This window comes from Nothobranchius furzeri, chromosome 3, assembly GCF_043380555.1.
Source record: "Nothobranchius furzeri strain GRZ-AD chromosome 3, NfurGRZ-RIMD1, whole genome shotgun sequence".
NCBI classification, from domain to species: Eukaryota; Metazoa; Chordata; class Actinopteri; order Cyprinodontiformes; family Nothobranchiidae; genus Nothobranchius; species Nothobranchius furzeri.
The window spans coordinates 30,265,728-30,285,732 of record NC_091743.1 but is presented as its reverse complement, the minus strand read 5'-3'; positions in this window follow the sequence as shown (position 1 = coordinate 30,285,732).

Below are 20,005 nucleotides of genomic sequence, written 5' to 3'. Positions count from 1 at the left end.
GCGCGTCTTGCTTGGGCTTCTCTCATGGAGGCCCTCAGTCAGACCCAGTGTTGACAAGTGTCAAGACACTCCTCGGGGCGCATCTTGCTTGGGCCTCTCTCCTGGAGGCGCTCAGTCAGACCCATTGTTGACATGTGGCAAGACGCTCCTCGGGGCGCGTCTTGCTTGGGCTTCTCTCCTGGAGGCCCTCAGTCAGACCCATTGTTGACATGTGGCAAGACGCTCCTCGGGGCGCTTCTTGCTTGGGCCTCTCTCCTGGAGGCGCTCAGTCAGACCCAGTGTTGACATGTGGCAAGACTCTACTCGGGGCGCTTCTTGCTTGGGCCTCTCTCCTGGAGGCGCTCAGTCAGACCCAGTGATGACATGTGGCAAGACGCTCCTCGGGGCACGTCTTGCTTGGGCCTCTCTCCTGGAGGCTCTAAGTCAGACCCAGTGGTAACATGTGGCTAGACGCTCCTCGGGGCACGTATTGCTTGGGCCTCTCTCCTGGAGGCCCTCTGTCAGACCCAGTGTTGACATGTGGCAAGACGCTCCTCGGGGCGCGTCTTGCTTGGGCCTCTCTCCTGGAGGCCCTCAATCAGACCCAGTGTTGACACGTGGCAAGATGCTCCTCGGGGCGCGTCTTGCTTGGGCCTCTCTCCTGGAGGCGCTCAGTCAGACCGAGTAGTGACATGTGGCAAGACGCTCTTCCGGGCGCGTCTTGCTTGGGCCTCTCTCCTGGAGGCGCTCAGTCAGACCCAGTGGAGACATGTGGCAAGACACTCCTCGGGGCGCGTCTTGCTTCGGCCTCTCTCCTGGAGGCCTGCTGTCAGACCCAGTGTTGACATGTGGCAAGACGCTCCTCGGGGCACATCTTGCTTGGGCCTCTCTCCTGGAGGCGCTCAGTCAGACCCAGTGTTGACATGTGGCAAGACGCTCCTCGGGGCGCGCCTTGCTTGGGCCTCTCTCCTGGAGGCTCTCATTCAGACCCAGTGGTGACATGTGGCAAGACGCTCCTCGGGGCGCGTCTTGCTTGCCCCTCTCTCCTGGAGGCGCTCATTCAGACCCAGTGTTGACATGTGGCAAGACACTCCTCGGGGCGCGTCTTGCTTGGGCCTCTCTCCTGGAGGCCCTCTGTCAGACCCAGTGTTGACATGTGGCAAGACACTCTTTGGGGCGCGTCTTGCTTGGGCTTCTCTCATGGAGGCCCTCAGTCAGACCCAGTGTTGACAAGTGTCAAGACACTCCTCGGGGCGCGTCTTGCTTGGAGTTCTCTCATGGAGGCGCTCAGTCAGACCCAGTGTTGACAAGTGTCAAGACACTCCTCGTGGCGCGTCTTGCTTGGGCCTCTCTCCTGGAGGCGCTCAGTCAGACCCATTGTTGACATGTGGCAAGACGCTCCTCGGGGCGCGTCTTGCTTTGGCTTCTCTCCTGGAGGCCCTCAGTCAGACCAATTGTTGACATGTGGCAAGACGCTCCTCGGGGCGCTTCTTGCTTGGGCCTCTCTCCTGGAGGGGCTCAGTCAGACCCAGTGTTGACATGTGACAAGACACTCCTCGGGGCGCGTCTTGCTTGGGCCTCTCTCATGGAGGCCCTCAGTCAGACCCAGTGTTGACAAGTGTCAAGACGCTCCTCGGGGCGCGTCTTGCTTGGGCCTCTCTCCTGGAGGCACTCAGTCAGACCCATTGTTGACATAAGGCAAGACGCTCCTCGGGGCGCGTCTTGCTTGGGCTTCTCTCCTGGAGGCCCTCAGTCAGACCCATTGTTGACAAGAGGCAAGACGCTCCTCGGGGCGGTTCTTGCTTGGGCCTCTCTCCTGGAGGCGCTCAGTCAGACCCAGTGTTGACATATGGCAAGACGCTCCTCGGGGCACGTCTTGCTTGGGCCTCTCTCCTGGAGGCGCTCAGTCAGACCCAGTGTTGACATGTGGCAAGACGCTCCTCCGGGCGCTTCATGCTTGGGCCTCTCTCCTGGAGGCGCTCAGTCAGACCCAGTGGTGACATGTGGCAAGACGCTCCTCGGGGCGCGTCTTACTTGGGCCTCTCTCCTGGAGGCGCTCAATCAGACCCAGTGGTGACATGTGGCAAGACGCTCCTCGGGGCACGTATTGCTTGGGCCTCTCTCCTGGAGGCCCTCTGTCAGACCCAGTGTTGACTTGTGGCAAGACGCTCCTCGGGGCGCGTCTTGATTGGGCTTATCTCATTGAGGCCCTCAGTCAGACCCAGTGTTGACATGTGTCAAGACGCTCCTCGGGGCGTGTCTTGCTTGGGCCTCTCTCCTGGAGGCGCTCAGTCAGACCCAGTGATTGACATGTGGCAAGACACTCCTCGGGGCGCGTCTTGCTTGGGCCTCTCTCCTGGAGGCCCTCTGTCAGACCCAGTGTTGACATGTGGCAAGACGCTCCTCGGGGCGCGTCTTGCTTGGGCCTCTCTCCTGGAGGCCCTCTGTCAGACCCAGTGTTGACATGTGGCAAGACGCTCCTAGGGGCGCGTCTTGCTTGGGCTTCTCTCCTGGAGGCGCTCAGTCAGACCAAGTGCTGACATGTGGCAAGACGCTCCTCGGTGCGCGTCTTGCTTGGGCCTCGCTCCTGGAGGCGCTCAGTCAGACCCAGTGTTGACATGTGGCAAGACACTCCTCGGGGCGCGTCTTGCTTGGGCCTCTCTCCTGGAGGCCCTCTGTCAGACCCAGTGTTGACATGTGGCAAGACGCTCCTAGGGGCGCGTCTTGCTTGGCTCTCTCTCCTGGAGGCGCTCAGTCAGACCCAGTGGTGACGTATGGCAAGACGCTCCTCGGGGCGCGTATTGCTTGGGCCTCTCTCCTGGAGGCCCTCTTTCAGACCCAGTGTTGACATGTGGCAAGACACTCCTCGGGGCGCGTCTTGCTTGGGCTTCTCTCATGGAGGCCCTCAGTCAGACCCAGTGTTGACAAGTATCAAGACACTCCTCGGGGCGCGTCTTGCTTGGACCTCTCTCCTGGAGGCGCTCAGTCAGACCCATTGTTGACATGTGGCAAGACGCTCCTCGGGGCGCGTCTTGCTTGGGCTACTCTCCTGGAGGCGCTCAATCAGACCCAGTGGTGACATGTGGCAAGACGCTCCTCGGGGCACGTATTGCTTGGGCCTCTCTCCTGGAGGCCCTCTGTCAGACCCAGTGTTGACTTGTGGCAAGACGCTCCTCGGGGCGCGTCTTGATTGGGCTTATCTCATTGAGGCCCTCAGTCAGACCCAGTGTTGACATGTGTCAAGACGCTCCTCGGGGCGTGTCTTGCTTGGGCCTCTCTCCTGGAGGCGCTCAGTCAGACCCAGTGATTGACATGTGGCAAGACACTCCTCGGGGCGCGTCTTGCTTGGGCCTCTCTCCTGGAGGCCCTCTGTCAGACCCAGTGTTGACATGTGGCAAGACGCTCCTCGGGGCGGGTCTTGCTTGGGCCTCTCTCCTGGAGGCCCTCTGTCAGACCCAGTGTTGACATGTGGCAAGACGCTCCTAGGGGCGCGTCTTGCTTGGGCTTCTCTCCTGGAGGCGCTCAGTCAGACCAAGTGCTGACATGTGGCAAGACGCTCCTCGGTGCGCGTCTTGCTTGGGCCTCTCTCCTGGAGGCGCTCAGTCAGACCCAGTGTTGACATGTGGCAAGACGCTCCTCGGTGCGCGTCTTGCTTGGGCCTCTCTCCTGGAGGTGCTCAGTCAGACCCAGTGTTGACATGTGGCAAGACACTCCTCGGGGCGCGTCTTGCTTGGGCCTCTCTCCTGGAGGCCCTCTGTCAGACCCAGTGTTGACATGTGGCAAGACGCTCCTAGGGGCGCGTCTTGCTTGGCTCTCTCTCCTGGAGGCGCTCAGTCAGACCCAGTGGTGACGTATGGCAAGACGCTCCTCGGGGCGCGTATTGCTTGGGCCTCTCTCCTGGAGGCCCTCTGTCAGACCCAGTGTTGACATGTGGCAAGACACTCCTCGGGGCGCGTCTTGCTTGGGCTTCTCTCATGGAGGCCCTCAGTCAGACCCAGTGTTGACAAGTGTCAAGACAGTCCTCGGGGCGCGTCTTGCTTGGGCCTCTCTCCTGGAGGCGCTCAGTCAGACCCATTGTTGACATGTGGCAAGACGCTCCTCGGGGCGCGTCTTGCTTTGGCTTCTCTCCTGGAGGCCCTCAGTCAGACCCATTGTTGACATGTGGCACGACGCTCCTCGGGGCGCTTCTTGCTTGGGCCTCTCTCCTGGAGGCGCTCAGTCAGACCCAGTGTTGACATGTGGCAAGACTCTCCTCGGGGCGCTTCTTGCATGGGCCATCTCCTGGAGGCGCTCAGTCAGACCCAGTGTTGACATGTGGCAAGACGCTCCTCGGGGCACGTCTTGCTTGGGCCTCTCTCCTGGAGGCGCTCAGTCAGACCCAGTGTTGACATGTGGCAAGACGCTCCTCGGGGCGCGTCTAGCTTGGGCCTCTCTCCTGGAGGCGCTCAGTCAGACCCAGTGTTGACATGTGGCAAGACGCTCCTCGGGGCGCGTCTTACTTGGGCCTCTCTCCTGGAGGCGCTCAGTCAGACCCAGTGTTGACATGTGGCAAGACGCTCCTCGGGGCGCGTCTTGCTTGGGCCTCTCTCCTGGAGGCTCTCAGTCAGACCCAGTGGTGACATGTGGCAAGACGCTCCTCGGGGCGCGTCTTGCTTGCGCCTCTCTCCTGGAGGCGCTCAGTCAGACTCAGTGTTGACATGTGGCAAGACACTCCTCGGGGCGCGTCTTGCTTGGGCCTCTCTCCTGGAGGCCCTCTGTCAGACCCAGTGTTGACATGTGGCAAGACACTCCTCGGGGCGCGTCTTGCTTGGGCTTCTCTCATGGAGGCCCTCAGTCAGACCCAGTGTTGACAAGTGTCAAGACACTCCTCGGGGCGCATCTTGCTTGGGCCTCTCTCCTGGAGGCGCTCAGTCAGACCCATTGTTGACATGTGGCAAGACGCTCCTCGGGGCGCGTCTTGCTTGGGCTTCTCTCCTGGAGGCCCTCAGTCAGACCCATTGTTGACATGTGGCAAGACGCTCCTCGGGGCGCTTCTTGCTTGGGCCTCTCTCCTGGAGGCGCTCAGTCAGACCCAGTGTTGACATGTGGCAAGACTCTACTCGGGGCGCTTCTTGCTTGGGCCTCTCTCCTGGAGGCGCTCAGTCAGACCCAGTGATGACATGTGGCAAGACGCTCCTCGGGGCACGTCTTGCTTGGGCCTCTCTCCTGGAGGCTCTAAGTCAGACCCAGTGGTAACATGTGGCTAGACGCTCCTCGGGGCACGTATTGCTTGGGCCTCTCTCCTGGAGGCCCTCTGTCAGACCCAGTGTTGACATGTGGCAAGACGCTCCTCGGGGCGCGTCTTGCTTGGGCCTCTCTCCTGGAGGCCCTCAATCAGACCCAGTGTTGACACGTGGCAAGATGCTCCTCGGGGCGCGTCTTGCTTGGGCCTCTCTCCTGGAGGCGCTCAGTCAGACCGAGTAGTGACATGTGGCAAGACGCTCTTCCGGGCGCGTCTTGCTTGGGCCTCTCTCCTGGAGGCGCTCAGTCAGACCCAGTGGAGACATGTGGCAAGACACTCCTCGGGGCGCGTCTTGCTTCGGCCTCTCTCCTGGAGGCCTGCTGTCAGACCCAGTGTTGACATGTGGCAAGACGCTCCTCGGGGCACATCTTGCTTGGGCCTCTCTCCTGGAGGCGCTCAGTCAGACCCAGTGTTGACATGTGGCAAGACGCTCCTCGGGGCGCGCCTTGCTTGGGCCTCTCTCCTGGAGGCTCTCATTCAGACCCAGTGGTGACATGTGGCAAGACGCTCCTCGGGGCGCGTCTTGCTTGCCCCTCTCTCCTGGAGGCGCTCATTCAGACCCAGTGTTGACATGTGGCAAGACACTCCTCGGGGCGCGTCTTGCTTGGGCCTCTCTCCTGGAGGCCCTCTGTCAGACCCAGTGTTGACATGTGGCAAGACACTCTTTGGGGCGCGTCTTGCTTGGGCTTCTCTCATGGAGGCCCTCAGTCAGACCCAGTGTTGACAAGTGTCAAGACACTCCTCGGGGCGCATCTTGCTTGGGCCTCTCTCCTGGAGGCGCTCAGTCAGACCCAGTGATGACATGTGGCAAGACGCTCCTCGGGGCACGTCTTGCTTGGGCCTCTCTCCTGGAGGCGCTAAGTCAGACCCAGTGGTAACATGTGGCTAGACGCTCCTCGGGGCACGTATTGCTTGGGCCTCTCTCCTGGAGGCCCTCTGTCATACCCAGTGTTGACATGTGGCAAGACGCTCCTAGGGGCGCGTCTTGCTTGGGCCTCTCTCCTGGAGGCGCTCAGTCAGACCGAGTGCTGACGTGTGGCAAGACGCTCCTCGGGGCGCGTCTTGCTTGGGCCTCTCTCCTGGAGGCGCTCAATCAGACCCAGTGGTGACATATGGCAAGACGCTCCTCGGGGCGCGTGTTGCTTGGGCCTCTCTCCTGGAGGCCCTCTGTCAGACCCAGTGTTGACATGTGGCAAGACGCTCCTCGGGGCGCGTCTTGCTTGGGCCTCTCTCCTGGAGGCGCTCAGTCAGACCCAGTGTTGACATGTGGCAAGACGCTCCTAGGGGCGCGTCTTGCTTGGGCCTCTCTCCTGGAGGCGCTCAGTCAGACCGAGTGCTGACATGTGGCAAGACGCTCCTCGGGGCGCGTCTTGCTTGGGCCTCTCTCCTGGAGGCGCTCAGTCAGACCCAGTGGTGACATGTGGCAAGACACTCCTCGGGGCGCGTATTGCTTGGGCCTCTCTCCTGGAGGCCCTCAGTCAGACCCAGTGTTGACAGGTGGCAAGACACTCCTCGGGGCGCGTCTTGCTTGGGCCTCTCTCCTGGAGGCCCGCTGTCAGACCCAGTGTTGACATGTGGCAAGACGCTCCTAGGGGCGCATCTTGCTTGGGCCTCTCTCCTGGAGGCACTCAGTCAGACCGAGTGCTGACATGTGGCAAGACGCTCCTCGGGGCGCGTCTTGCTTGGGCCTCTCTCCTTGAGGCGCTCAGTCAAACCCAGTGGTGACATATGGCAAGACGCTCCTCGGGGCGCGTGTTGCTTGGGCCTCTCTCCTGGAGGCCCTCTGTCAGACCCAGTGTTGACATGTGGCAAGACACTCCTCGGGGCGCGTCTTGCTTGGGCCTCTCTCCTGGAGGCGCTCAGTCAGACCCAGTGTTGACAAGTGTCAAGACGCTCCTCGGGGCACGTCTTGCTTGGGCCTCTCTCCTGGAGGCGATCAGTCAGACCCATTGTTGACATGTGGCATGACGCTCCTCGGGGCGCGTCTTACTTGGGCCTCTCTCCTGGAGGCGCTCAGTCAGACCCAGTGTTGACATGTGGCAAGACGCTCCTCGGGGCGCGTATTGCTTGGGCCTCTCTCCTGGAGGCCCTCTGTCAGACCCAGTGTTGACATGTGGCAAGACACTCCTTGGGGCGCGTCTTGCTTGGGCCTCTCTCCTGGAGGCGCTCAGTCAGACCGAGTAGTGACATGTGGCATGACGCTCCTCGGGGCGCGTCTTGCTTGGGCCTCTCTCCTAGAGGCGCTCAGTCAGACCCAGTGGTGACATGTGGCAAGACACTCCTCGGGGCGCGTCTTGCTTGGGCCTCTCTCCTGGAGGCCCTCTGTCAGACCCAGTGTTGACATGTTGCAAGACGCTTCTCGGGGCGCGTCTTGCTTGGGCCTCTCTCACGGAGGCCCTCAGTCAGACCCAGTGTTGACAAGTGTCAAGACGCTCCTCGAGGCGCGTCTTGCTTGGGCCTCTCTCCTGGAGGCGCTCAGTCAGACCCAGTGTTGACATGTGGCAAGACGCTCCTCGGGGCGCGTCTTACTTGGGCCTCTCTCCTGGAGGCCCTCAGTCAGACCCAGTGTTGACATGTGGCAAGACGCTCCTCGGGGCGCGTCTTGCTTGGGCCTCTCTCCTGGAGGCTCTCAGTCAGACCCAGTGGTAACATGTGGCAAGACGCTCCTCGGGGCGCGTCTTGCTTGGGCCTCTCTCCTGGAGGCGCTCAGTCAGAACGAGTGCTGACATGTGGCAAGACGATCCTCGGGGCGCGTCTTGCTTGGGCCTCTCTCCTAGAGGCGCTCAGTCAGACCCAGTGTTGACATGTGGCAAGACGCTCCTCGGGGCGCGTCTTACTTGGGCCTCTCTCCTGGAGGCCCTCAGTCAGACCCAGTGTTGACATGTGGCAAGACGCTTCTCGGGGCGCGTCTTGCTTGGGCCTCTCTCACGGAGGCCCTCAGTCAGACCCAGTGTTGACAAGTGTCAAGACGCTCCTCGGGGCGCGTCTTGCTTGGGCCTCTCTCCTGGAGGCGCTCAGTCAGACCCAGTGTTGACATGTGGCAAGACGCTCCTCGGGGCGCGTCTTACTTGGGCCTCTCTCCTGGAGGCCCTCAGTCAGACCCAGTGTTGACATGTGGCAAGACGCTCCTCGGGGCGCGTCTTGCTTGGGCCTCTCTCCTGGAGGCTCTCAGTCAGACCCAGTGGTGACATGTGGCATGACGCTCCTCGGGGCGCGTCTTGCTTGGGCCTCTCTCCTGGAGGCGCTCAGTCAGAACGAGTGCTGACATGTGGCAAGACGATCCTCGGGGCGCGTCTTGCTTGGGCCTCTCTCCTGGAGGCGCTCAGTCAGACCCAGTGTTGACATGTGGCAAGACACTCCTCGGGGCGCGTCTTGCTTGGGCCTCTCTCATGGAGGCCCTCAGTCAGACCCAGTGTTGACAAGTGTCAAGACGCTCCTCGGTGCGCGTCTTGCTTGGGCCTCTCTCCTGGAGGCACTCAGACAGACCCATTGTTGACATGTGGCAAGACGCTCCTCGGGGCGCGTCTTGCTTGGAATTCTCTCCTGGAGGCCCTCAGTCAGACCCATTGTTGACAAGAGGCAAGACGCTCCTCGGGGCGGTTCTTGCTTGGGCCTCTCTCCTGGAGGCGCTCAGTCAGACCCAGTGTTGACATGTGGCAAGACGCTCCTCGGGGCACGTCTTGCTTGGGCCTCTCTCCTGGAGGCGCTCAGTCAGACCCAGTGTTGACATGTGGCAAGACGCTCCTCGGGGCGCTTCATGCTTGGGCCTCTCTCCTGGAGGCGCTCAGTCAGACCCAGTGGTGACATGTGGCAAGACGCTCCTCGGGGCGCGTCTTACTTGGGCCTCTCTCCTGGAGGCGCTCAATCAGACCCAGTGGTGACATGTGGCAAGACGCTCCTCGGGGCACGTATTGCTTGGGCCTCTCTCCTGGAGGCCCTCTGTCAGACCCAGTGTTGACTTGTGGCAAGACGCTCCTCGGGGCGCGTCTTGATTGGGCTTATCTCATTGAGGCCCTCAGTCAGACCCAGTGTTGACATGTGTCAAGACGCTCCTCGGGGCGTGTCTTGCTTGGGCCTCTCTCCTGGAGGCGCTCAGTCAGACCCAGTGATTGACATGTGGCAAGACACTCCTCGGGGCGCGTCTTGCTTGGGCCTCTCTCCTGGAGGCCCTCTGTCAGACCCAGTGTTGACATGTGGCAAGACGCTCCTCGGGGCGCGTCTTGCTTGGGCCTCTCTCCTGGAGGCCCTCTGTCAGACCCAGTGTTGACATGTGGCAAGACGCTCCTAGGGGCGCGTCTTGCTTGGGCTTCTCTCCTGGAGGCGCTCAGTCAGACCAAGTGCTGACATGTGGCAAGACGCTCCTCGGTGCGCGTCTTGCTTGGGCCTCTCTCCTGGAGGCGCTCAGTCAGACCCAGTGTTGACATGTGGCAAGACGCTCCTCGGTGCGCGTCTTGCTTGGGCCTCTCTCCTGGAGGCGCTCAGTCAGACCCAGTGTTGACATGTGGCAAGACACTCCTCGGGGCGCGTCTTGCTTGGGCCTCTCTCCTGGAGGCCCTCTGTCAGACCCAGTGTTGACATGTGGCAAGACGCTCCTAGGGGCGCGTCTTGCTTGGCTCTCTCTCCTGGAGGCGCTCAGTCAGACCCAGTGGTGACGTATGGCAAGGCGCTCCTCGGGGCGCGTATTGCTTGGGCCTCTCTCCTGGAGGCCCTCTGTCAGACCCAGTGTTGACATGTGGCAAGACACTCCTCGGGGCGCGTCTTGCTTGGGCTTCTCTCATGGAGGCCCTCAGTCAGACCCAGTGTTGACAAGTGTCAAGACACTCCTCGGGGCGCGTCTTGCTTGGGCCTCTCTCCTGGAGGCGCTCAGTCAGACCCATTGTTGACATGTGGCAAGACGCTCCTCGGGGCGCGTCTTGCTTGGGCCTCTCTCCTGGAGGCGCTCAATCAGACCCAGTGGTGACATGTGGCAAGACGCTCCTCGGGGCACGTATTGCTTGGGCCTCTCTCCTGGAGGCCCTCTGTCAGACCCAGTGATGACTTGTGGCAAGACGCTCCTCGGGGCGCGTCTTGATTGGGCTTATCTCATTGAGGCCCTCAGTCAGACCCAGTGTTGACATGTGTCAAGACGCTCCTCGGGGCGTGTCTTGCTTGGGCCTCTCTCCTGGAGGCGCTCAGTCAGACCCAGTGATTGACATGTGGCAAGACACTCCTCGGGGCGCGTCTTGCTTGGGCCTCTCTCCTGGAGGCCCTCTGTCAGACCCAGTGTTGACATGTGGCAAGACGCTCCTCCTGGCGCGTCTTGCTTGGGCCTCTCTCCTGGAGGCCCTCTGTCAGACCCAGTGTTGACATGTGGCAAGACGCTCCTAGGGGCGCGTCTTGCTTGGGCTTCTCTCCTGGAGGCGCTCAGTCAGACCAAGTGCTGACATGTGGCAAGACACTCCTCGGTGCGCGTCTTGCTTGGGCCTCTCTCCTGGAGGCGCTCAGTCAGACCCAGTGTTGACATGTGGCAAGACGCTCCTCGGTGCGCGTCTTGCTTGGGCCTCTCTCCTGGAGGCGCTCAGTCAGACCCAGTGTTGACATGTGGCAAGACACTCCTCGGGGCGCGTCTTGCTTGGGCCTCTCTCCTGGAGGCCTTCTGTCAGACCCAGTGTTGACATGTGGCAAGACACTCCTCGGGGCGCGTCTTGCTTGGGCTTCTCTCATGGAGGCCCTCAGTCAGACCCAGTGTTGACAAGTGTCAAGACACTCCTCGGGGCGCGTCTTGCTTGGGCCTCTCTCCTGGAGGCGCTCAGTCAGACCCATTGTTGACATGTGGCAAGACGCTCCTCGGGGCGCGTCTTGCTTTGGCTTCTCTCCTGGAGGCCCTCAGTCAGACCCATTGTTGACATGTGGCACGACGCTCCTCGGGGCGCTTCTTGCTTGGGCCTCTCTCCTGGAGGCGCTCAGTCAGACCCAGTGTTGACATGTGGCAAGACTCTCCTCGGGGCGCTTCTTGCTTGGGCCATCTCCTGGAGGCGCTCAGTCAGACCCAGTGTTGACATGTGGCAAGACGCTCCTCGGGGCACATCTTGCTTGGGCCTCTCTCCTGGAGGCGCTCAGTCAGACCCAGTGTTGACATGTGGCAAGACGCTCCTCGGGGCGCGTCTAGCTTGGGCCTCTCTCCTGGAGGCGCTCAGTCAGACCCAGTGTTGACATGTGGCAAGATGCTCCTCGGGGCGCGTCTTACTTGGGCCTCTCTCCTGGAGGCGCTCAGTCAGACCCAGTGTTGACATGTGGCAAGACGCTCCTCGGGGCGCGTCTTGCTTGGGCCTCTCTCCTGGAGGCTCTCAGTCAGACCCAGTGGTGACATGTGGCAAGACGCTCCTCGGGGCGCGTCTTGCTTGCGCCTCTCTCCTGGAGGCGCTCAGTCAGACCCAGTGTTGACATGTGGCAAGACACTCCTCGGGGCGCGTCTTGCTTGGGCCTCTCTCCTGGAGGCCCTCTGTCAGACCCAGTGTTGACATGTGGCAAGACACTCCTCGGGGCGCGTCTTGCTTGGGCTTCTCTCATGGAGGCCCTCAGTCAGACCCAGTGTTGACAAGTGTCAAGACACTCCTCGGGGCGCATCTTGCTTGGGCCTCTCTCCTGGAGGCGCTCAGTCAGACCCATTGTTGACATGTGGCAAGACGCTCCTCGGGGCGCGTCTTGCTTGGGCTTCTCTCCTGGAGGCCCTCAGTCAGACCCATTGTTGACATGTGGCAAGACGCTCCTCGGGGCGCGTCTTGCTTGGGCTTCTCTCCTGGAGGCCCTCAGTCAGACCCATTGTTGACATGTGGCAAGACGCTCCTCGGGGCGCTTCTTGCTTGGGCCTCTCTCCTGGAGGCGCTCAGTCAGACCCAGTGTTGACATGTGGCAAGACTCTACTCGGGGCGCTTCTTGCTTGGGCCTCTCTCCTGGAGGTGCTCAGTCAGACCCAGTGATGACATGTGGCAAGACGCTCCTCGGGGCACGTCTTGCTTGGGCCTCTCTCCTGGAGGCTCTAAGTCAGACCCAGTGGTAACATGTGGCTAGACGCTCCTCGGGGCACGTATTGCTTGGGCCTCTCTCCTGGAGGCCCTCTGTCAGACCCAGTGTTGACATGTGGCAAGACGCTCCTCGGGCGCGTCTTGCTTGGGCCTCTCTCCTGGAGGCCCTTAATCAGACCAAGTGTTGACACGTGGCAAGATGCTCCTCGGGGCGCGTCTTGCTTGGGCCTCTCTCCTGGAGGCGCTCAGTCAGACGGAGTAGTGACATGTGGCAAGACGCTCTTCGGGGCGCGTCTTGCTTGGGCCTCTCTCCTGGAGGCGCTCAGTCAGACCCAGTGGAGACATGTGGCAAGACACTCCTCGGGGCGCGTCTTGCTTCGGCCTCTCTCCTGGAGGCCTGCTGTCAGACCCAGTGTTGACATGTGGCAAGACGCTCCTAGGGGCGCGTCTTGCTTGGGCCTCTCTCCTGGAGGCGCTCAGTCAGACCGAGTGCTGACATGTGGCAAGACGCTCCTCGGGGCGCGTCTTGCTTGGGCCTCTCTCCTGGAGGCGCTCAGTCAGACCCAGTGGTGACATATGGCAAGACGCTCCTCGGGGCGCGTGTTGCTTGGGCCTCTCTCCTGGAGGCCCTCTGTCAGACCCAGTGTTGACATGTGGCAAAACACTCCTCGGGGCGCGTCTTGCTTGGGCTTCTCTCATGGAGGCCCTCAATCAGACCCAGTGTTGACAAGTGTCAAGACACTCCTCGGGGCGCGTCTTGCTTGGAGTTCTCTCATGGAGGCGCTCAGTCAGACCCAGTGTTGACAAGTGTCAAGACACTCCTCGGGGCGCGTCTTGCTTGGGCCTCTCTCCTGGAGGCGCTCAGTCAGACCCATTGTTGACATGTGGCAAGACGCTCCTCGGGGCGCGTCTTGCTTTGGCTTCTCTCCTGGAGGCCCTCAGTCAGACCAATTGTTGACATGTGGCAAGACGCTCCTCGGGGCGCTTCTTGCTTGGGCCTCTCTCCTGGAGGGGCTCAGTCAGACCCAGTGTTGACATGTGGCAAGACTCTCCTCGGGGCGCTTCTTGCTTGGGCCATCTCCTGGAGGCGCTCAGTCAGACCCAGTGTTGACATGTGGCAAGACGCTCCTCGGGGCACATCTTGCTTGGGCCTCTCTCCTGGAGGCGCTCAGTCAGACCCAGTGTTGACATGTGGCAAGACGCTCCTCGGGGCGCGTCTTGCTTGGGCCTCTCTCCTGGAGGCACTCAGTCAGACCCAGTGTTGACATGTGGCAAGACACTCCTCGGGGCGCGTCTTACTTTGGCCTCTCTCCTGGAGGCGCTCAGTCAGACCCAGTGTTGACATGTTGCAAGACGCTCCTCGGGGCGCGCCTTGTTTGGGCCTCTCTCCTGGAGGCTCTCATTCAGACCCAGTGGTGACATGTGGCAAGACGCTCCTCGGGGCGCGTCTTGCTTGCGCCTCTCTCCTGGAGGCGCTCAGTCAGACCCAGTGTTGACATGTGGCAAGACACTCCTCGGGGCGCGTCTTGCTTGGGCCTCTCTCCTGGAGGCCCTCTGTCAGACCCAGTGTTGACATGTGGCAAGACACTCTTTGGGGCGCGTCTTGCTTGGGCTTCTCTCATGGAGGCCCTCAGTCAGACCCAGTGTTGACAAGTGTCAAGACACTCCTCGGGGCGCGTCTTGCTTGGGCCTCTCTCCTGGAGGCGCTCAGTCAGACCCATTGTTGACATGTGGCAAGACGCTCCTCGGGGCGCGTCTTGCTTTGGCTTCTCTCCTGGAGGCCCTCAGTCAGACCCATTGTTGACATGTGGCACGACGCTCCTCGGGGCGCTTCTTGCTTGGGCCTCTCTCCTGGAGGCGCTCAGTCAGACCCAGTGTTGACATGTGGCAAGACTCTCCTCGGGGCGCTTCTTGCTTGGGCCATCTCCTGGAGGCGCTCAGTCAGACCCAGTGTTGACATGTGGCAAGACGCTCCTCGGGGCACATCTTGCTTGGGCCTCTCTCCTGGAGGCGCTCAGTCAGACCCAGTGTTGACATGTGGCAAGACGCTCCTCGGGGCGCGTCTAGCTTGGGCCTCTCTCCTGGAGGCGCTCAGTCAGACCCAGTGTTGACATGTGGCAAGACGCTCCTCGGGGCGCGTCTTACTTGGGCCTCTCTCCTGGAGGCGCTCAGTCAGACCCAGTGTTGACATGTGGCAAGACGCTCCTCGGGGCGCGTCTTGCTTGGGCCTCTCTCCTGGAGGCTCTCAGTCAGACCCAGTGGTGACATGTGGCAAGACGCTCCTCGGGGCGCGTCTTGCTTGCGCCTCTCTCCTGGAGGCGCTCAGTCAGACCCAGTGTTGACATGTGGCAAGACACTCCTCGGGGCGCGTCTTGCTTGGGCCTCTCTCCTGGAGGCCCTCTGTCAGACCCAGTGTTGACATGTGGCAAGACACTCCTCGGGGCGCGTCTTGCTTGGGCTTCTCTCATGGAGGCCCTCAGTCAGACCCAGTGTTGACAAGTGTCAAGACACTCCTCGGGGCGCATCTTGCTTGGGCCTCTCTCCTGGAGGCGCTCAGTCAGACCCATTGTTGACATGTGGCAAGACGCTCCTCGGGGCGCGTCTTGCTTGGGCTTCTCTCCTGGAGGCCCTCAGTCAGACCCATTGTTGACATGTGGCAAGACGCTCCTCGGGGCGCTTCTTGCTTGGGCCTCTCTCCTGGAGGCGCTCAGTCAGACCCAGTGTTGACATGTGGCAAGACTCTACTCGGGGCGCTTCTTGCTTGGGCCTCTCTCCTGGAGGTGCTCAGTCAGACCCAGTGATGACATGTGGCAAGACGCTCCTCGGGGCACGTCTTGCTTGGGCCTCTCTCCTGGAGGCTCTAAGTCAGACCCAGTGGTAACATGTGGCTAGACGCTCCTCGGGGCACGTATTGCTTGGGCCTCTCTCCTGGAGGCCCTCTGTCAGACCCAGTGTTGACATGTGGCAAGACGCTCCTCGGGCGCGTCTTGCTTGGGCCTCTCTCCTGGAGGCCCTTAATCAGACCAAGTGTTGACACGTGGCAAGATGCTCCTCGGGGCGCGTCTTGCTTGGGCCTCTCTCCTGGAGGCGCTCAGTCAGACCGAGTAGTGACATGTGGCAAGACGCTCTTCGGGGCGCGTCTTGCTTGGGCCTCTCTCCTGGAGGCGCTCAGTCAGACCCAGTGGAGACATGTGGCAAGACACTCCTCGGGGCGCGTCTTGCTTCGGCCTCTCTCCTGGAGGCCTGCTGTCAGACCCAGTGTTGACATGTGGCAAGACGCTCCTAGGGGCGCGTCTTGCTTGGGCCTCTCTCCTGGAGGCGCTCAGTCAGACCGAGTGCTGACATGTGGCAAGACGCTCCTCGGGGCGCGTCTTGCTTGGGCCTCTCTCCTGGAGGCGCTCAGTCAGACCCAGTGGTGACATATGGCAAGACGCTCCTCGGGGCGCGTGTTGCTTGGGCCTCTCTCCTGGAGGCCCTCTGTCAGACCCAGTGTTGACATGTGGCAAAACACTCCTCGGGGCGCGTCTTGCTTGGGCTTCTCTCATGGAGGCCCTCAATCAGACCCAGTGTTGACAAGTGTCAAGACACTCCTCGGGGCGCGTCTTGCTTGGAGTTCTCTCATGGAGGCGCTCAGTCAGACCCAGTGTTGACAAGTGTCAAGACACTCCTCGGGGCGCGTCTTGCTTGGGCCTCTCTCCTGGAGGCGCTCAGTCAGACCCATTGTTGACATGTGGCAAGACGCTCCTCGGGGCGCGTCTTGCTTTGGCTTCTCTCCTGGAGGCCCTCAGTCAGACCAATTGTTGACATGTGGCAAGACGCTCCTCGGGGCGCTTCTTGCTTGGGCCTCTCTCCTGGAGGGGCTCAGTCAGACCCAGTGTTGACATGTGGCAAGACTCTCCTCGGGGCGCTTCTTGCTTGGGCCATCTCCTGGAGGCGCTCAGTCAGACCCAGTGTTGACATGTGGCAAGACGCTCCTCGGGGCACATCTTGCTTGGGCCTCTCTCCTGGAGGCGCTCAGTCAGACCCAGTGTTGACATGTGGCAAGACGCTCCTCGGGGCGCGTCTTGCTTGGGCCTCTCTCCTGGAGGCACTCAGTCAGACCCAGTGTTGACATGTGGCAAGACACTCCTCGGGGCGCGTCTTACTTTGGCCTCTCTCCTGGAGGCGCTCAGTCAGACCCAGTGTTGACATGTTGCAAGACGCTCCTCGGGGCACGCCTTGTTTGGGCCTCTCTCCTGGAGGCTCTCATTCAGACCCAGTGGTGACATGTGGCAAGACGCTCCTCGGGGCGCGTCTTGCTTGCGCCTCTCTCCTGGAGGCGCTCAGTCAGACCCAGTGTTGACATGTGGCAAGACACTCCTCGGGGCGCGTCTTGCTTGGGCCTCTCTCCTGGAGGCCCTCTGTCAGACCCAGTGTTGACATGTGGCAAGACACTCTTTGGGGCGCGTCTTGCTTGGGCTTCTCTCATGGAGGCCCTCAGTCAGACCCAGTGTTGACAAGTGTCAAGACACTCCTCGGGGCGCATCTTGCTTGGGCCTCTCTCCTGGAGGCGCTCAGTCAGACCCATTGTTGATATGTGGCAAGACGCTCCTCGGGGCGCGTCTTGCTTGGGCTTCTCTCCTGGAGGCCCTCAGTCAGACCCATTGTTGACATGTGGCAAGACGCTCCTCGGGGCGCTTCTTGCTTGGGCCTCTCTCCTGGAGGCGCTCAGTCAGACCCAGTGTTGACATGTGGCAAGACTCTACTCGGGGCGCTTCTTGCTTGGGCCTCTCTCCTGGAGGCGCTCAGTCAGACCCAGTGATGACATGTGGCAAGACGCTCCTCGAGGCACGTCTTGCTTGGGCCTCTCTCCTGGAGGCGCTAAGTCAGACCCAGTGGTAACATGTGGCTAGACGCTCCTCGGGGCACGTATTGCTTGGGCTTCTCTCCTGGAGGCCCTCTGTCATACCCAGTGTTGACATGTGGCAAGACGCTCCTAGGGGCGCGTCTTGCTTGGGCCTCTCTCCTGGAGGCGCTCAGTCAGACCGAGTGCTGACGTGTGGCAAGACGCTCCTCGGGGCGTGTCTTGCTTGGGCCTCTCTCCTGGAGGCGCTCAATCAGACCCAGTGGTGACATATGGCAAGACGTTCCTCGGGGCGCGTGTTGCTTGGGCCTCTCTCCTGGAGGCCCTCTGTCAGACCCAGTGTTGACATGTGGCAAGACGCTCCTCGGGGCGCGTCTTGCTTGGGCCTCTCTCCTGGAGGCGCTCAGTCAGACCCAGTGTTGACATGTGGCAAGACGCTCCTAGGGGCGCGTCTTGCTTGGGCCTCTCTCCTGGAGGCGCTCAGTCAGACCGAGTGCTGACATGTGGCAAGACGCTCCTCGGGGCGCGTCTTGCTTGGGCCTCTCTCCTGGAGGTGCTCAGTCAGACCCAGTGGTGACATGTGGCAAGACACTCCTCGGGGCGCGTATTGCTTGGGCCTCTCTCCTGGAGGCCCTCAGTCAGACCCAGTGTTGACAGGTGGCAAGACACTCCTCGGGGCGCGTCTTGCTTGGGCCTCTCTCCTGGAGGCCCGCTGTCAGACCCAGTGTTGACATGTGGCAAGACGCTCCTAGGGGCGCATCTTGCTTGGGCCTCTCTCCTGGAGGCACTCAGTCAGACCGAGTGCTGACATGTGGCAAGACGCTCCTCGGGGCGCGTCTTGCTTGGGCCTCTCTCCTTGAGGCGCTCAGTCAAACCCAGTGGTGACATATGGAAAGCTGCTCCTCGGGGCGCGTGTTGCTTGGGCCTCTCTCCTGGAGGCCCTCTGTCAGACCCAGTGTTGACATGTGGCAAGACACTCCTCGGGGCGCGTCTTGCTTGGGCCTCTCTCCTGGAGGCGCTCAGTCAGACCCAGTGTTGACATGTGGCAAGACGCTCCTAGGGGCGCGTCTTGCTTGGGCCTCTCTCCTGGAGGCGCTCAGTCAGACCGAGTGCTGACATGTGGCAAGACGCTCCTCGGGGCGCATCTTGCTTGGGCCTCTCTCCTGGAGGCGCTCAGTCAGACCCAGTGGTGACATATGGCAAGACGCTCCTCGGGGCGCGTATTGCTTGGGCCTCTCTCCTGGAGGCCCTCTGTCAGACCCAGTGGTGACATGTGGCAAGACACTCTTCGGGGCACGTCTTGCTTGGGCCTCTCTCCTGGAGGCGCTAAGTCAGACCCAGTGTTAACATGTGGCTAGACGCTCCTCGGGGCACGTATTGCTTGGGCCTCTCTCCTGGAGGCCCTCTGTCATACCCAGTGTTGACATGTGGCAAGACGCTCCTAGGGGCACGTCTTTGCTTGGGCCTCTCTCCTGGAGGCGCTCAGTCAGACCGAGTGCTGACGTGTGGCAAGACACTCCTCGGGGCGCGTCTTGCTTGGGCCTCTCTCCTGGAGGCGCTCAATCAGACCCAGTGGTGACATATGGCAAGACGCTCCTCGGGGCGCGTGTTGCTTGGGCCTCTCTCCTGGAGGCCCTCTGTCAGACCCAGTGTTGACATGTGGCAAGACGCTCCTCGGGGCGCGTCTTGCTTGGGCCTCTCTCCTGGAGGCGCTCAGTCAGACCCAGTGTTGACATGTGGCAAGACGCTCCTAGGGGCGCGTCTTGCTTGGGCCTCTCTCCTGGAGGCGCTCAGTCAGACCGAGTGCTGACATGTGGCAAGACGCTCCTCGGGGCGCGTCTTGCTTGGGCCTCTCTCCTGGAGGCGCTCAGTCAGACCCAGTGGTGACATGTGGCAAGACACTCCTCGGGGCGCGTATTGCTTGGGCCTCTCTCCTGGAGGCCCTCAGTCAGACCCAGTGTTGACAGGTGGCAAGACACTCCTCGGGGCGCGTCTTGCTTGGGCCTCTCTCCTGGAGGCCCGCTGTCAGACCCAGTGTTGACATGTGGCAAGACGCTCCTAGGGGCGCATCTTGCTTGGGCCTCTCTCCTGGAGGCACTCAGTCAGACCGAGTGTTGACATGTGGCAAGACGCTCCTCGGGGCGCGTCTTGCTTGGGCCTCTCTCCTTGAGGCGCTCAGTCAAACCCAGTGGTGACATATGGCAAGACGCTCCTCGGGGCGCGTGTTGCTTGGGCCTCTCTCCTGGAGGCCCTCTGTCAGACCCAGTGTTGACATGTGGCAAGACACTCCTCGGGGCGCGTCTTGCTTGGGCCTCTCTCCTGGAGGCGCTCAGTCAGACCCAGTGTTGACATGTGGCAAGACGCTCCTAGGGGCGCGTCTTGCTTGGGCCTCTCTCCTGGAGGCGCTCAGTCAGACCGAGTGCTGACATGTGGCAAGACGCTCCTCGGGGCGCATCTTGCTTGGGCCTCTCTCCTGGAGGCGCTCAGTCAGACCCAGTGGTGACATGTGGCAAGACGCTCCTCGGTGCGCGTCTTGCTTGGGCCTCTTTCCTGGAGGCGCTCAGTCAGACCCTGTGGTGACATATGGCAAGACGCTCCTCGGGGCGCGTGTTGCGTGGGCCTCTCTCCTGGAGGCCCTCTGTCAGACCCAGTGTTGACATGTGGCAAGACACTCCTCAGGGCGCATCTTGCTTGGGCTTCTCTCCTGGAGGCCCTCAGTCAGACCCAGTGTTGACATGTGGCAAGACGCTCCTCGGGGCGCGTCTTGCTTGGGCTTCTCTCCTGGAGGCGCTCAGTCAGACCCATTGTTGACATGTGGCAAGACGCTCCTCGGGGCGCGTCTTGCTTGGGCTTCTCTCCTGGAGGCCCTCAGTCAGACCCATTGTTGACATGTGGCAA